The 8,152-nt window shown below is 39.7% G+C and overlaps 1 pseudogene; it reads left to right on the forward strand.

The window, feature by feature from the left end:
• Positions 1–6,911: 6,911 nt before the first annotated feature.
• On the forward strand, positions 6,912–7,850 carry LOC142831952 (olfactory receptor 1468-like; annotated as a pseudogene).
• Positions 7,851–8,152: the final 302 nt, after the last annotated feature.

The raw sequence follows: 8,152 nt of genomic DNA on the forward strand, positions 1-8,152 counted from the left end.
CAGTCCGAACACACTGAACCTGATAGAAGAGGAAGTGGGAAGTACTCTACAGCACATGGGCACAGGAGACCACTTTCTATGTATAACCCCAGCAGCACAGACACTAAGGGCATCATTGAATAAATGGGACCTCCTGAGGCTGAGAAGCTTCTGTAAAGCAAAGGACACTGTCACTAAGACAAAAAGGCAACCCACTTACTGGGAGAAGATTTTCACCAACCCCGCAACTGACAAAGGTCTGATCTCCAAAATATATAAAGAAATCAAGAAACTAGACCGTAAAAGGCTAATCAATCCAATTATAAAATGGGGCACTGAGCTGAACAGAGAATTCTCAACAGAAGAACTTCAAATGGCCAAAAGACACTTAAGGTCATGCTCAACTTCCCTAGCGATCAGGGAAATGCAAATCAAGACAACTTTAAGATACCATCTTACACCTGTCAGAATGGCTAAAATAAAAAACACCAATGATAGCCTTTGCTGGAGAGGTTGTGGAGAAAGGGGGACACTCACCCATTGCTGGTGGGAATGCAAACTTGTGCAACCACTCTGGAAAGCAGTGTTTCGGTTTCTCAGGAAATTCGGGATCAACCTACCCCTGGATCCAGCAATACCACTCTTGGGAATATACCCAAGAGAGGCCCTATCATACAACAAAAGTATATGCTCAACTATGTTCATGGCAGCATTGTTTGTGATAGCCAGAACCTGGAAACAACCTAGATGCCCTTCAACGGAAGAATGGATGAAGAAAGTATGGAATATATACATATTAGAGTATTACTCAGCAGTAAAAAACAAGGACTTCTTGAATTTTGCATACAAATGGATGGAAATAGAAAACACTATCCTGAGTGAGGTAAGCCAGACCCAAAAAGAGGAACATGGGATGTACTCACTCATATTTGGTTTCTAGCCATAAATAAAGGACATAAATAAAGGCTTATAATGCATGTTCCTAGAGAAGCTAAGTAAGAAGGTGAACCCAAAGACAAACACATAGGCATCCTCATGAATATTAACCTTCATCAGGCGATGAAAGGAGACAGAGACAGAGGAGCACGGGACAGAAATCTCAAGGTCCAAATCAGGAGCAGAAGGAGACGAAGCACGAGCAAGGAACTCAGGACCGCGAGGGGCGCACCCACACACTGAGACAATGGGGATGTTCTATCGGGAACTCACCAAGGCCAGCTGGCCTGGGTCTGAAAAAGCATGGGATAAATCCGGACTAGCTGAACATAGAGGACAATAAGGAATACTGAGAACTCAAGAACAATCGCAGTGGGTTTTTGATCCTACTGCACGTACTGGCTTTGGGGGAGCCTAAGCAGTTTGGATGCTCACCTTAGGAGACCTGGATAGAGGTGGGCGGTCCTTGGGCTTCCCACAGGTCAGGGAACCCTGATTGCTCTTAGAGCAGATGAGGGAGGGTGACTTGATCGGGGGAGGGGGAGGGAAATGGGAGGCGGTGGCGGGGAGGAGGCAGAAATCCTTAATAAATAAATAAATTAAAAAAAATTATCAAGAACAGAAAATCTGCACAAAGAAAAGTACAAAGGAATTGCATGTGGACGTTTTGAGGTAAGTATATGTATGACTGGACACAGGGCTTTTTTAGGGGATTATGGGTTCTAAAATGCATCATAAATTGCTTTGAATGACACTGAAAGTACTAAGGATCTTTAGTTATATTTATGTAAGTGAATATCTTATTACTCAGGGATGATAAACTAAAACTTAAGCCTACCATACAATCTCTTTGCTTCTTGTTTCAACCAAAACACAGAGAGTAGATGCATTATTCTTATTGGAGTAATTGAAACCAATTTATTAGCAAAGAAAATGTGGTTTTTCTATAAAAGCAAAATTGGCAGCAGACTATTTAAAATCCTGGATATATCCTTAGATCCCAATTATTATTTCCACATTCAAAAACAAGTTCTTAATCTCTAAGAGTTAGTAAAGGTTAGACCTATAAGGATCAAGATTCCCTGGGGTTAAAATTTTCTGTGTCATTATCACAGACAGAACTTCATCCAAATGATGACTGTCAAGCCATGAAATTGTAATGAAGGAAGGAATTTTAAATGCCACCTACAGACTCATGGTGAAGGGTGACCTCATAGAACATGGAATTGGAAAGTAACCTCACATGTAAGGAGAGGGGTTGGGACACAGGTCATAGTAGGTACAATTAAGGTTTTCATAAAGACAAAATGAGCAGACATGCACAGGAATATGGATTGTTTTCCTATTAGACTAAGGATGCATTAAACATGCCATCTGCTTGCCATATTCCTGACTGTTCACATATTGTTACACAAAGAAATTTGGCTGATGGAGTTTAAAAATTTCCATAAGGTTGTATAGCTGTTGAGATGATGTCCTAGAGAACCTTCCCAATGTGTGTGGTTTTCTACTGTCTCTCTCTGCTTAAAAACTATTGTGGATGGGCTAGAGAGATTAAAGGCTAAGCTTACAAATACCCATCCTCCAAATACAAAACTGCAAGGGGCTTCTTGTGTAAACTTTTGTTATGTAAGACACTTTACATCATAAACGAATAATGCCTGATGATTTGGGGTGGTTTTACAGTCACACTTCTTCACTTTTCCCCCTTGGAAAGTCTGCTCCAGCGAAGCAAAACCCCTACACATTGCCTGAAAAGGTAAGACGTTTGCATGTTTCCAGTCTTTTGAGGCTTTCTTGTTGCTGATATTTGTTTAGATGTTTTTAAAAGTTGTTCTTAAATTGTATGTTTTTAAACTTTGCCTTCCCTAAATATAGAAAGGAGGGATAGGTGATAATAATTGGTCTCCACTAGAGATCCCTGGGGGAAAAGTGTCCAAGAAAAATCCTGGGTAATTATTATGTCTTTAATGAGTTATACAGGATCTGGACTCCTATGGGATGCAGGCCTCCTAAGTCCCTATGATGGCCACAGGGGGATGTGAATAGAAATGTGGTAAAGGGATGAGTATAGACACCATTAGTTCCTTTGCATGGGAATAAAATAAAGGTGAACAGAATCTTAAACCAGAAAATTTGACTCAACCTCAGCAGATCTAGGTCCATTCAGGAAAATAAGCCGCTGTCTTGCTGTCATCTCATATGAATTTCCAGTGTGATGTAGGACAGTTTTCCAGGTATGATAACATTCTTCCTTCTCTGTCTCCTAGGACTTCACCACACTGTACATGTATTTATTTCATGATAATCATATAACCAAGTTCATATGGATGGGCTCATTACAATTACACACTATGTAATTTTCTCTTGGTGTCACACCACTTCCACATGAGAACAGCACTGTGAGATGGAGGTCACTGCTGGAATGTTCCATGGTTATTTACTATGCCTTCACCTGTGGGGTCTTAACAAAGTCTGAACAATGTCGTACTCAAGACAATGATTAGTTTTATCTGTACAGTTTCCCAAATCGGTGTCTTAGTTCTAATATCTGTGATTGCTGCTAAGTGTAGTCCATCAAGAAAGACATTAAATCGTATAGGTGCTCATATGAAAGTACAGGAGGAGCTACTTTTCAACTCAGTGCTTCTACAGAATACAGGATGATAGGCAATTGTACCAAATGTTAGAATAATATCACCTGGATTTTTATTTGCTCTTCATTTCACTACAGTGGGCTAAATATCTAAAGATGGTATGAAGTCCATTGGCCCATGAGTGATAATTGTTGAGGTGATTTCTCCAGTTTGTGTTCCTTGCTCACATGCTAACACAAAGACACTGTTTATTTAGAGGAGGAGGAGACACTGGGCATGGTGGCACATGCCTATGATGCCAGTGCTTGGGAAGCAGAGGCAGGAGTGCGGCATGTTTGAGGCCGGTCTTGGGTACATAAGGAGAGCATCTTTTAAATGGTACATGATTTCTTTTGCCTCCATGGTTTCCCCCTCTGTAATGCTAACCCTCAGCTGTGATAAACATTGTCAGTCTGAGAATATACAAGCAGTAGATCATAGGTGTATATATCAGAGAAAGTTCCATAAATCTCTTGATGTATTTACTCTGTTGTCAGCTTTGAGACATTTGATAGGTTCATTCACCAGTGTTGCACAGAATCAAAACTGACATATGAGGTCAGGGGGCCACTCATGCATATGACTTAGGATACAGACTGTACAATGGGAATATGATTAGAAAAACATTCGAACAACTTTCTAGAATACTGTCATCCAGGAAAGAGTGAAAGAGTGTAGGTTTTAGAGATGTATCTTCAGCAAAAAAAAAAAAAGTAATTTTTTTTCTTTTGTGAAATGTCCTTTTTTTCTAATTCCTTCATGTGATTGCATGAAGCTCATCATGTTATGAAATGTTAGGTACTCAAGATCTACATATTAAATCACATTTACACAATCTCTGCATAGTTACACTGAGAAACTCTGTCTTGAAAAAAAATAGAGAATACCTCCACATCAAGTAGTTTTTTTCCAAAACTGGCATCAGGCTTCAACCACCTGATACATAAATTAGCCATCACACATGATATAGACATCTGAGGAATAACTTAAGTGAAAATTCCAATCAAACTTGTTATTCCTTTTTATATTATTCATAAAACTTCCCGTCCTGTCTTCTGCATCAATATCAATGACATTTTGTGGACTAACGCATGTGGATATGATTTGGAGTCATCAGTATTACTAAGGAATTGACTAACCCTAACACTGCAGAAATGCCGCATTAGATCTTCGACACTCATTATGAAGTGTACAGTTTAGGGTCAAGTGGTCCAGTCTTTCTGTGTAAATGGGGATTTTTCTACAGTTGAAGTTGAAGAAATCAGTATTTTTTTTAAGGTTTTATTTATTTATTTATTTATTTATTTATTTTTATTTTAATTTATTTATTTATTAAGGATTTCTGCCTCCTCCCCGCCACCGCCTCCCATTTCCCTCCCCCTCCCCCGATCAAGTCACCCTCCCTCATCTGCTCTAAGAGCAATCAGGGTTCCCTGACCTGTGGGAAGCCCAAGGACCGCCCACCTCTATCCAGGTCTCCTAAGGTGAGCATCCAAACTGCCTAGGCTCCTCCAAAGCCAGTACGTGCAGTAGGATCAAAAACCCACTGCGATTGTTCTTGAGTTCCCATTCTTCCTCATTGTCCTCTATGTTCAGCTAGTCCAAATTTATCCCATGCTTTTTCAGACCCAGGCCAGCTGGCCTTGGTGAGTTCCCGATAGAACATCCCCATTGTCTCAGTGTGTGGGTGCACCCCTCGCGGTCCTGAGTTCCTTGCTCGTGCTTCGTCTCCTTCTGCTCCTGATTTGGACCTTGAGATTTCTGTCCGGTGCTCCAATGTGGGTCTCTGTCTCTGTCTCCTTTCATCGCCTGATGAAGGTTAATATTCAGGAGGATGCCTATATGTTTTTCTTTGGGTTCATCTTCTTATTTAGCTTCTCTAGGAACATGAATTATAAGCTCAATGTCCTTTGTTTATGGCTAGAAACCAAATATGAAGAAATCAGTATTAATTTGAGCAGCAGGTACCTAATCTTCACTGGTAAAATCCAAGCATCATGACATGTAATAGCCCTAGTTGGAGATTAAGAATTATTATTAATAATCAAACAGAAAGAGAGCAAATGAGATCTTTTATTCATATAGTATACAAATGATGGTGAGGTATCTTAAAGCAGTGACCAAAGTATTAGTGCGTATGGAAAAAGGCTGAAGGTCTCATTTATGGAGATATAGAGAAAATTTAGCTGTGTATGTGCCAAGTAATATCCATTATATATGAGTGAGGATGAAGAAGATGAATGGAGAAACAGAGGGGAGGAAGTGATAGGGAAGTGGAGGAGAAACTCTGAAATGTGGAAGGTGGAGAGTTCCAACCCTAACACTGATGAAGAGAGAAAAGCAAGTGTCACTGTGAGAACATAGGGGGATATACCATTGGCCACTGTGAGATAATAAAACAACGTTTGTGTCCCTGATAGGAGCTTTTGTCTTAAGAGAAACACTGGTAATAGGAAGAATAAATTAGACAAGAGATGACGGAAGTACTCTGTTAGGATGAGCAATGTAAATGCAGCAGTTTGAAAGAGAAGAAAAGACTCAGTAGACATAAGAATGTAGACATGAACAGTCTGCTTTTGTATTCCAGTAAGACAAGATGTCACCCTCATATATGAATAAAATCTCACAGGAAGGAATTGATGAAATGGGAGGATAATAAAGGGGAGACTCTGTATAATGCATGGTAGCAGTTCAAGAGAAGAAAAAATAAAAGGATCAAAATTTACAGATTTGTGACTCAAACATAAATTTCATTTACTACTCTATGGGATACGGGGGAGGTAGGAGAATGAGGAATGCTTTGGGAGTCAACAGCATGAAGACATAAAATTCACTTTTGGCTTCTGAGCGTCTGATGCCTGTTGTGTGTGCAATGGAGGGAAGGTAATTAGTGAACAGTGAAGCAGAAATATGTATGTTACAGAGATATGGATGTCTGATTTTGTAGTGGTAATCTAAGGCATAGGAGTATGTGCAATATTCTTGACATTTATATGATAGTATGATGATAAAATTTATCCAGATTCTTCAAGAACATTCATTATGAAAATAACATCAAGCAAACTACAAATTATAAATAACAGTTAAGCAGAGAGCAGGAGAGAGAAGCTATAGTCTATTTCGTATCTCCATAGAAATGGCATACAGCTGTCGAGAAAATGATGGAAATAGAAACCTTTTTAGATAAGATGAAAAAATTCATTGATGGTTATGATTATGGACATTTGGAGTTTGAGATTATGATTACTATGTTATTATCATATCCATTGTGAAAAAACAAATATCCTAACTATATGTTCACTTATACTTCAAATTTTAAGGGATACCGATATTTTCTCATTAGGATTCTGGAGATGAAGAATGATAATGGACAACCAAACTGTCATCTCCCACTTCATCCTCCTGGGTCTGCCCATCCCCCAAGAGCACCAGCACCTGTTCTATGCCCTGTTCCTGGCCATGTACCTCACCACTGTCCTGGGGAACCTCATCATCATCATCCTCAGTCTACTGGACTCCCATCTCCACACACCCATGTACTTCTTCCTCAGCAACTTGTCCTTCTCTGACCTCTGCTTCTCTTCTGTCACAATGCCCAAATTGCTGCAGATCATGCTGAACCATAATCAGTCCATCACCTACACATGTTGCCTGATACAAATGAACTTTACAATAATTTTTGGAAACATGGAGAGCTTCTTTCTTGTGGTCATGGCCTATGACCGCTATGTGGCCATCTGTTTCCCCCTTCATTACACCACTATCATAAGCCCCAAACTCTGTGTGAGTCTGGTGGTGCTGTCCTGGGTGCTGTCCACATTCAATGCCAAGATGCACACCATACTCATGGCCAGATTGTCATTCTGTGAGGACAATGTGATCCCCCACTTTTTCTGTGACATATCTGCCCTGCTCAAGTTGGCCTGCTCTGACACTCATATTAATGAACTAATGACATTTATCATGGGAGGGCTTGTTATTGTCATCCCATTCTTACTGATCATTGTGTCTTATGTATAAATTGTCTGTTCAATTCTGAAGGTTTCATCTATTCGAGTTATCCACAAGATCTTCTCCACCTGTGGCTCCCACCTGTCTGTGGTCTCACTGTTCTATGGGACAATTATTGGTCTCTACCTATGTTCATCAGCTAACAACTCCACTGCAAAGGAGACAGCCATGGCCATGATGTACACAGTGGTGACTCCCATGCTGAATCCCTTCATTTACAGCCTGAGGAACAGAGATATTAAGGAGGCCCTGATAAGAGTCCTTTACAAGAAGAAAATTTCCTTATAGTGGCAATACAAAGATTTTTACTTAAACTTACCTTGCAAATATATTGATATGAATATCACAATATATACCCATATGTTCAGACATACATACAATAACAAACTACATAATATTTTCATTTGCTAACAATTTTGCAAAGTAGTTCAGTTAAGGAAGGGGACCTAAGTAACTCGGTGATACCATCCTCTGTTCTTCATGCATGATCCTAGAAAACCATGAGGTAAGCACCATTGTTTCATCTGATTTCTTTTTCTTCAATCATTTTTATGGAAAATAGGTTCTTCTCTCATACAATACATTCCAAT

The sequence above is a fragment of the Microtus pennsylvanicus genome, chromosome 11 (genome assembly GCF_037038515.1).
Source record: "Microtus pennsylvanicus isolate mMicPen1 chromosome 11, mMicPen1.hap1, whole genome shotgun sequence".
Taxonomy (NCBI): Eukaryota; Metazoa; Chordata; class Mammalia; order Rodentia; family Cricetidae; genus Microtus; species Microtus pennsylvanicus.